The 10,555-nt window shown below is 39.3% G+C and overlaps 1 long non-coding RNA gene across 3 annotated transcripts in view; it reads right to left on the bottom strand.

Annotated features, from left to right (window-relative positions):
- Positions 1-242: 242 nt before the first annotated feature.
- LOC120246472 overlaps positions 243-10,555 on the bottom strand; it is a 32,768-nt gene continuing 22,455 nt past the window's right edge. For 2 of the 3 annotated variants that reach the window (XR_005532061.1, XR_005532060.1), the window contains exon 3: positions 4,135-4,240. This is a non-coding gene — a long non-coding RNA (uncharacterized LOC120246472). Of the gene's footprint in view, positions 678-4,134; positions 4,241-10,555 lie in introns of those variants that run through there. The other variant, XR_005532062.1, reaches the window with a different exon arrangement.

Below are 10,555 nucleotides of genomic sequence, written 5' to 3'. Positions count from 1 at the left end.
ATAAACTTTTAGCACTCTTCTAGAAAAGATATAGAATTCCATGGCATACCTTTTGTCCTCATTCCATCTTTTTTTTCCATCCTTTTTTAATTATTTATTTTTCACCTATTTCAAATTTCTTTACTCATACTCTATTGCAGGTGCTTTAAATTCTTCATGTCACAAAGAAGAGAAAGGTGAATTAAAGTACATCTGCATACTTACAACTGCAATAAACAGCATACCGCCAAGTGAAGAGTAGATTAAACAATAAAGACATATAATCTTTCAAATAGCAAGTCTGAAGGCACTAGTTTCAAGAATTGGTCCAGCCTCTCAGTGATGTCATCCAGGTCCCAGGTTCTTTTCATCCTTTTGCTCTGACATCCTCTACACACTGGATTTTCAATCTCTGGTTGCCTCATGGTGGTGTGATGGCTACAACAATGCCAACTATCATGTCCCCGCTCCACAGTGCATAACACTGAACTCGTAACACATAACTCTCTCATTGAAAGAGAGAAAAAATAGCCTTCTCATACAGATCTCTCTAAAATGGAGAAAAACCTTTCCCATCCCAGCAGACTTCTCTTATGTCTCATTGACCAGAACTGAGTCACATGAATACTATTATCTGCAAATACATGGAGAAAATGAGAATCCGGCATTTTGGGCTGGTTCAAGAAAGATGGACTCTCCTAGAAGGGAAGAGGTGATAAAAATATGTGTTGAGTAGACAACCGGGCGACTAGAGGATTATGGGTTGGGGCTGGAGGGGAGTAGAGGTATGTAGAGTATGTATGTAGAGAGAGTAGAGATATGTTTACATATCTATATAAAGGCAAAGCCCTCTTTAAAAGCTTTGAAGCCCAAATTTCACCTGCAATGTTTCCATCTAACTATGTATCACAACATATGGTTCACAACACTCACACACGTTCTCTCTCCCTTCTCTTGTCACTCCTCTATCCCTCTCACACACAAGAGGCCTCCAATAAACTTCCTGCATATTTTCTAATTTTTTCATTTTAACACTGTCAGTGATGTAATATCTAATTGCTCTTTGCTTGGAATGGCTGACGTTAGCAGACATATTTACATTTCCTTTCTAGATAATACACCTTCAGCCTAACAACAATGAAATGTGTCTAGAAGTCTAATGAGTCACTATGAGTTAGCTGCTATATGTAATTCAGAAAAAAAACTATAAGAACCTTATATTCAAATAGAATTATAAAATACCTACTTCTTAATACATAATGTTCCACCATCTACTAACGATTCTCATATCCATTATCTTATTAATCCTCACAAGGACGCTGTAAAGTTAGTTTCATTAGCATTTTACAGATGAAGAAACAACTGGTCATTAGAATTAAGTGACCTTGGCCAGTCACAGATAAGTGACAGACCAGGACTTTAACTCACTTATTGAGACATTATACCAATTGCTTTTAGGTTCTACAGAAGTAGGAAAGAATCCAGTGATTTCTCATAGTTTACTATATGAATTATGAAACTCTAGGCATGTCATTGAAACTCTGTGATCCTTCGTATTTTGTCCTATAAATTAGGACCTTAAGTAGATTAAAGGCTCCCACCACTAGTATAGCAAACAGTAAAGATGACCTAGTAAATCTCTGAGCTTCACCTGAACAGTAGCTGAACAATTACCACTGCCACAATTCCTTTCCTTCCAATCCTTATCCCTGCTATAGTCTTATTCATACATTTATTCAAAACACATTTATGAAGCAACTCCCATGGGCCAGAAACTTTCAGGAAGAAAGGTAAAGCAACTGGAACAGAGTTCTTCCCCCATGCCTAGGCTTTCATTGTCAATAGCGTTATACCCCAGCCCTGATTATCAAAATTTTATGTAAAGATTAAAAGTGGTCAATTTCTGATGTTTCTTTGTGTTCTAAAAGGCTGTGAACCTATGACTTTAGACATGAGAAATCTAATTAGGAGGGGGAAAGACTGAGTGATTATAGGGGCACCTGGGTGGCTAGACAGTTGAGTGTGGCTGACTCATTAATTTCAGCTCAGATCATGATCTCACAGCTCCTGAGTTTGAGCCCCGTACTCACATTGTGAGCCTGCAAGGGGATTCTCTCTCTCTGTCCCTCTGTACTCACTCACTCTCTTACTCTCACTTTCTCAAGGTAAATAAATTTAAAAAAGAGAAAAAGAGAGTGTGCCATTATACGAAAGAAGAAACAGTAAGGAGAGAAATGATCAGTGAAAGGAAACAACTAAAGCCAGCTCAGTCTTTTGCTATGACCACTTCCTCAGACAACACACAGCTTCACAGCTGGGGTGAGGTCCACATGAGGCCAGCACTTCCACAGACCCAAATGTGGCCTTATCACATCAGCCACATCTTCCCACATGTCCACTGTGCCCTGCTCACCAGATCAATGCCAGAGCTTGATGATCAGATCACAGTTTGTACTACAGGATCCACGTGGGACCCTGGGTGCAGCCCTGCACTGTGCCTGTGAATTCTCAGATTTCCTAGTGGCAAAGATGGGTGGTGATGGATGTTTATGACTCCAGAGAGCCACTGTGAAGATTAATGACTTAATGTTTTGCAAAGTGTTTTTAAATCCCCAGATGAGAGCTGCTCGTACAGCTGGCTGCGGCATGATTAGCATTTGCTTGCTTTAAATTGGTTGCTCCCTTCATATTTCAAGACCCCAAAAAAGACCCAGATTAAAGGAAATGCCCAGGAGTCCACTGATGGCTTTTAGATTGCACTTCCCCAGAGGCTGATGGGCTGACAGAGACAGAACTCTCCTTTTCAGCACCACCTTTACAGAGACACACTGTATCTTTACGTTCAGATGTGGGATCAAGATCATGAAAGTCACATTTGAACCAACATCTGATGTCCCCCTTGAGGCCACCGTGCAGACTGCCAGCATGCTGTTCTGCTTTTGGAACATTTCCAGGCTAATAGCAAAATGATTTCTTATGGGACTACTGGAGGGGGAAACACTGAGTGGAGATTCATCTTGCTATTTAGAAAACTGAATTAGTAAATAAGTTTGAGTGATAATTACAGAAAATCCAAACTGGTTTAATATGTGTGGCTTCTAATGATGTGAAAATTGGAGTGCCAGGGTGGCTCAAGTCAGTTAAGCATCTGACTTCACCTCAGGTCATGATCTCAGTCACGGTTCATTGGTTTGAGCCCCATGTTGGGCTCTGTGCTGACAGCTCAGAGCCCGGAGCCTGCTTCAGATTCTGTGTCTCCCTCTCTCTCTGCCCCTCCCCTGCTCATGCTCTCTCTCTCCCAAATTAAAATAAACATTAAAAAATTTTTTTAAATGATGTGAAAGTTGATTAAACTGTACTTACAATCTGATTATCCTTAGAAAACCTAGAAAAAAGACGAGTTTTGGAATTCTAAGTTATTTCAAGATTGATTTTTGGGGGTGTTGCCCATTTCAGTAACTGACATTTTAAAAGATAAAACTAAATTAAATCGGGGCACGTGGGTGGCTCAGTTGGTTAAGCGTCCGACTTCGGCTCGGGTCATGATCTCCCAGTCCGTGTGTTCAAGCCCCACATCGGGTTCTTGGCTAGCTGACATTTCAGAGCCTGGAGCCTGCTTCAGATTCTGTGTCTCCCTCTTTCTCTGCCCCTCCCCCACTCACACTCTGTCTTTCTCTGTCTCTCAAAATTGAATAAACATTAAAAAAAAATTAATAAATTGCATTGATTCAATAGAGAGAAAATAAAATTACTGTATTGCTATTCCCCTGTGAAGCATTTTCCCTGGCCTTTCAAGTTTTGTTAAAGAATTATTAAAAGCACTGAAATGAGCAAGACGTATAATTTATAATTATGTGACCCATGCACACACTAGAAGGTTTCCATAGTACCACTAGTACAGATTTGGAAGACAACCTTGAAGTAGTTGTAAGTGCAATGAAAATCTGCATTTGAAAAGTTCCAATGGCTTGTGGTGTCAGAGTTTTCACAAAAATAGAGACAGTAAACCCTTGCCCTACCAATAAATTAGATTTTAAATGAATAGCTAATAACAATGCATGAAGTATCACATGAATATTAGCAAAACATTATTGACTAAATGTACCAAATGTAGAATATTAGGAAAAATGGTGACTTCATCATGGCTTATTTTGAATTTTTAATTTTCTTAATATTTAGTTTAAGTCCAAGTGGCTTGAGGAATAATAATAAATTCTATACCCTTTGGCTTCTGGGATATTCTCAGTGGTCTTCAGTGAGTCTGTATCGAGAAAGAAAAAGAGAAACTTACAAAGGCCACCCTTTGACATCTCCCTATATTCCTGAATAAATTTCACAGGCGACTAGAAGTAATATTAAATAGTTAGGCTTCAATAAGTAATTCAGAGAATATTCTTTTGATCAGCTAAAAAGGAATCAGGGATTATCTGCCACTTAGCTATATTTTTACCATTAGAAGTAGCAATATTCACTGAGACAGAGGCCCAGAAAGTGGGAGGCAAAGCTACATCCACTCCCTTCTTACAGTGCTGGTCCATAATATGTAGGTGCCACGAGTATGACAGATGGGACCAGAGTACCCCAGTAAGCATATAATCTTAACTAAGAATGTGACTACTGCAAGTCTAGTGGTAGGGCCTTAATACTGAAGAACCAAGTTGCTACTAACCTAGAAACCCTGGGCAATGGCATATAACAATAATAATACTTATCAGACCTTTTCTTGAGAGTCTACCATATGACAGGCACATTGCAAACATTATCATTAATATTCACAATTCCATAAGTTCAAAATGATTATCCCCATTTTACAGATGAGAAAATCAAAGACCAAGAAATTACACCATTTGTCCCAGTTCAAGCAGTTAGCACAGCACAGGAAAAGCATAATTCCAGCATAAGCTACTCTCATATCCAAGGCCATGTACCAGACATCCCTACAAACTCAGTTAACCTGAACTGCTGAGTTGTAAACGTATGTTTTCATCTTGTATATTTACATATTTGGGTCTGTGTTATGGGCACAATCCTTAGAAACAAAAGTACAGATATCTTATAAAATAATGATCATATTGATTGTACACAGCACATATTGAGCGCTATCATCTGAGAAATTACTTTTGTGTCACTTTCCAGGTGTGATAGTCCACATGACACGGTAGGGAAAATCAAGGCTACTATACCTAAACCAATCATGGACAAAGGATTTTGGATCATCATGTCCAGCTTAGGTCAGTGATTTTCCAAGTATGTTCCTTGAGCCATCAGCACTACCTCAAAGCCCGTTAGGAACACCCCACCCTAGATCTGCTGAATCATATACTCTGGGAATGGGTCTCAGTAATGTTTAACAAGCCCCCTAGGTGAAAGTGACACATGCTGAAGTCTGGAGCACTTAGGCTTTGACCGATTCTGATTCAATCTCTGAAGCTAGAGCAAGATCACATCCCTGAGGACATGGGGCTCCACTAAACAAATGTGGGGCTCTCACAGCAAGAAAGGTGTCTGACACAGGGTCTCCGAGTCAAATGCTTTAGGGGGTCAGAGAAAGGTTAGAGGCCTCAAGGGAAGGTTCACAGGACCAAAAAGTCCCATATCAAAAAGCGGAAACAAAATGAGAGAAGGAAGTCACTATATTTCCTTTAGCCCAGAGCCACTTAACTGATTAGGATTCATTTGTTACAGATGAAGTAAAAATTCATTTCCCCAAATGTCAATCTAATATACATGAACACCCCCAACTCCTTCTTTTTCAATTATAAATATGCCTAAAGGGGAACTGTAATTTTAAAGTATCTCAGTGTGAACAAAGCAACTAATTCCCTTGAGGTTATTTTTCATATTTAGATTAACTTAGTGAGACTTTATATTACGCACATCATAGTTCCTCTGTATACCTAAATTATTACTACTTTTCTCAAATTGCCACTACAAATTTTAACAACAATATCTGGGGTGATATTTTTAACTATTGCTTTGGGGTTTTCTAATGAAATGAATACCAAAATGTGCAAATAAATAAATTAAAGACAAGTAACAGACTGGGGAGAATATTTGTAACACATAGAATAGAAAAGGAGTTAATATTCATTATATATAAAGAGTGCCTACCAATAAAAAAGAAAAACAACTCAGTAGAAAAATGAGCAAGGAAGTTAAACAGGTCATTCATTCATTGTTCAACAACTATTTTCTTTTATATTCATATCATTTGCATCCTGGCTCCATGCTTTCTAGTGGGTATGACATTGCCAGTTGTTGTTTTTGTCTTTAAGTAAACTCTATCCCAACGTGGGGCTTGAACTCATGACCTTGAGATCAAGAGTCACATGCTCTACCAACTGACCCAGCCAGACATCCTCAGGCTTTAGCACTTTATTTAACCTCTCTCTGATTTGATTTTCTCACCGGTCGTAACCAACAATTTTTTTAATGCTTATTTTTTTTATTTTTGAGAGAGTGCACATGTGTGCACACACATGCACAAGTGGGGGAGGGACAAAGAGAGAGGGGACAGAGGTTCCAAAGTGGGCTCTCTGCTGATAGCAGAGAACCCAACACAGGACTTGAACCCACGAACCATGAGGTCATGACCTGAGCCAAAGTCAGACACTTAACCGAATGAACCACCCAGGTGCCCCATCAGTCATAAGCTTCCTCATAACAGTTCCTACTTCTTAGGGCCTTTGTAAGTATTAAAATATATGTAAAGTATAATAAGGCTCAGAAAATGCTAGATATTGCTATTATTATGTTACATATTATAAGATAAACACTCTACTAGGCACTAGCAATTCGCAAAAGAAGAAAAACAAATGGCCAAAAAATAGTAAAAATGTTTGCTATCCAAGATATGCACAGGTTTGTGGGGAGATAGCATTCTTATACTTTGTCAGCATAAACTGGGGGCAAAGATTGTGAAATAGGTGGACAGTATCAACTTTAAATGCATATACCCTTTGATGTCAGAATTACAACACTAGAAATTTACCTGGGGGTGCTCACAAAAGCATGAAAATACTCTATTACAACATTTTTATAACAGTAAATAAAATTTGAAATATCCTGAATATCCATATACAGGGATGATTAAAAGAAATATGGTACATTCAAATAATGGAAACCCACTAACAAGAATAAGATAGGTGAGTAAGTACTAATATGAAGATATCTTCAAAAGATGGGGTGCCTGGGTGCCTCAGTCAGTTGGGCATCTGACTTCAGCTCTTGTCATGATCTCACAGTTTGTGGGTTCAAGCCCTGTGTCGGGCTCTGTGCTGATAGCCAGCTCAGAGCCTGGAGCCTGTTTCAGATTCTGTGTCTCCTTCTCTCTCTAACCCTCCCCTGCTCACACTATCTCTCTCAGAAATAAATAAACATTAAAAAAAATTCAAGGGGTGTCTGGGTGGCTCAGTTGGTTAAGCTTCTGACTTCAGCTCAGGTCATGATCTCACGGTTCGTGAGTTTGAGCCCCACGTCGGGCTCTGTGCTGACCGCTAGCTCAGAGCCTGGAGCCTATTTGATTCTGTGTCTCCCTCTCTCTCTGACTCTCCCCTGCTCATGCTGGCTCTCTCTCTCTCTCTCTCTCTCTCTCTCAGAAATAAATAAAACATTTAAAAAATTCAAAAGAATGTAATATGATCTTTTGGTGAACATCTTAAAAGGATTTATGCATATAATGCATATGCATGAAAATTTTCTAGAATAACTTGGTCCTTGGGATCCAAGAGATTTTGGGATGAAGAATTTGAGATTAGGATTGATGGATGTTAACTAAACTCATTGTGGCAAACATGTCACAATATATACATACATCAAATCATTATATTGTACACCTTGGACTACTACAATGTTATTTGTCAATCACATCTAAATAAAACTGGAAAAAAAGAAATAGAGATCAGGGGTAGGAGAAGGAGAGTTTCATTTTCATTTTTTCCTTTTTATACTATTGGAATTTTTCTGGGAATAGATATTATTCTTTCTATGAAATTGTGGATTGCCTTTTTCTTTATTCTTTCAATATTTTTAAAAAATCTAATTCAAGAAAAAAGAACAAGTATTTATTATCTCACACAGCTTCTGAGAATCCAGAATGCAAGAGCAGCTTATTGAGATGGTTCTAGCTGTGAGGCTGCAGTCAAGATGTAGGCTGGGGCTACAGACTCATCTGAAGGCATGGCTGGGACTAGGGGATCTGACTACAAGTTAACTGACATGTCTCTTGCTCGGAGGCTTCAGTTCTTCACTCTGTGGTCCTTCTCATAGGGAAGTTGGCCACCTCTCTCACTACATGGTCTCTGTATTTATACACCATTGCTTCTGCTTCATTCTCAGTCATTAGACGTGAACCACCCACATTCATGAAGAAGGGAATTAGAAGTATTAATGAACTTGTAGGGGTGCTTGGGTGGTTCTGTCAGTTAAGCATGTGACTCTTAGTTTCGGCTCAGGTCATGATCTCATGTTTCATGACTTCAAGGCCCACATTGGGCTTCGCGCTAACAGCAGGGAGCCTGCCTGGGATTCTCTCTCTCCCTGTCTCTCTGCCCCTCCTCTGCTCTGTTTCTCAAAATAAATAAACTTTAAAAAAAATTAAAAATAAGTATTAATGAACTTGTAGACATTTCAAAACCAAACAGAAGAGGAATATTTGGGAGGCAAATTTCAGAGGAGAGGGAAGCCAGAATCAACATATTGAAGTAGGTATGTGGAAAGAATACTAGCCTTGAAATCAGGAGAGCTGGTGTTTATCTCCTGACATACAGCCAGCACATAATATATGTTTATTAAATGAATGCATGAATAACAACTTTTCTGAGATTGTTTTCAAGTCTTCAGTCACGGGTATAAGAGCAGTCACCACATTACAGGGTTCTCCTGTGGTCTGAGTGGAATGATGGATATCAGAGCTCTTTGTAAATTTAACACTTGTAGCCGATGATGCTTGGAGGTAAACATGGTCTGGAACACGAAGAAGGGGCTCCAGCATACAGGAGTCCTTGCCCAATGCCAGGTATCTTTTCTACCTGTCTAGGTCCTAGGTCCTAGGATCTGAGGCAGTGGTCCAATTCCAGCCCTCTATCTTAGACCCAGTCCAGACTCCTTACAGTGTTCTACAACCAATTGTTGCTAGCATTTTATTTTATGAAACACTACTAACTACTTCCAATATTCTCCATCTCAATAAATGGAAGCTCCAGGGTCATCTGAGTGGCTCAGTCCATTGGGCGTCTGACTCTTGATTTCAGCTCAGGTCATGATCTCATGGTTCGTGGGTTCAAGCCCCTCATCGGGCTCTGTGCTGACAGTGCAGAGCCTACTTGGGATTCTCTCCCTCGCTCTCTCTCTCTGCCCCTCCTCTGCTAGCACTCTCTCTCTCTCTCTCTCAAAAATTAACTAAAAACATTAAAAAAAAACTTTTTTTAGAAAATGGCAGCTCCATTCCTCCCATTGTTCAGGCCAAAAACTTGGAGCCATTCTCAACATCTCTGTCCCTCTCCAATTCATTAGCAAATCCTTCTAACCATATCCAGGATGCAGTTGCTTCTCATCATTTCTATTAATACTACCCCTCCACCCCCCTGCCAAACATGTCACCTGATACATCAACCATGATTTCTTTACAAACTACAAAAACTTTAACAAGGCATTTGCTTGGGTTAACATCCAACTCTGGGTACAATTTCTTAAGCTGCCACCAGCATCATTTACAACATTTTCCACAGGTTACACAACAACTAGAAATGATGCATGCCCACATGCATGGCACTACGTTGCAGCCATGCCATGATGAGCAATCTGAGTATCATTTGTTTCTTGCATCCCAAGACCCAGGCCTGACCAAGGCCTACCATGGAATGTGACATCTAGAACTTCTAAGCTATTCCTGACAAGGGGGGAGCAGGTGACACTACCAAACAGTGAGATCTGCAGAGCAGTAAAATAAAGTATACATGGTCCTCTCTGATATTGTTGTACCATTGAATTGAATCAAGTCTTGAAAAGTTAAAGAAAGCATTCACTGCTTGAACTGTTAGTTGGCTTTTCTGTTGCAGCAAAAGCATCCTTGTCAATATAACAGCTATAACTAGAAAGGAGGGTGGCAACTTAAAATAAAAACAAATACAATATGCCAGTTAAAAAAAATCATAAAATGATGTTAGAAACCTAGCAGAGGAACAGAAAAGATGATAGGTACCAAAAATCTAAGATCAGCAGACATCAGCATTAAAGTTCTTAACTACAGAGAGAGAGAGAGAGAGAGAGAGAGAGAAGGTATACCAACTCTTTACAACAAAAAAAAATTTTCCTGATGCTAATTCCATTAGATACTTACCACAAGAAGAAAAAGGACACAGAATAACATAATGGAGGTAATGTATCTATGGCAAAAATAGTTGATGCCTCACCAAATATTCATGTGCTCCCCTCTCACCCACCCCTGTGAATTCCGGTGGGATCATATCACTAATTCTTTTTTTTTTAATGGGAAAATTTGTACCTTCTCCTGCTTTATTTAAGGCTGTGTTTTAGTCCCTGAACTGTGTCAAATTGTTCCTTTTTTAAAATTCTA

The sequence above is a fragment of the Hyaena hyaena genome, unplaced genomic scaffold (genome assembly GCF_003009895.1).
Source record: "Hyaena hyaena isolate Hyena2069 unplaced genomic scaffold, ASM300989v1 scaffold_469, whole genome shotgun sequence".
Lineage (NCBI taxonomy): Eukaryota > Metazoa > Chordata > Mammalia > Carnivora > Hyaenidae > Hyaena > Hyaena hyaena.
Note: the sequence above shows the minus strand (reverse complement) of the source record. Positions and strands in the feature narration are given on the sequence as shown.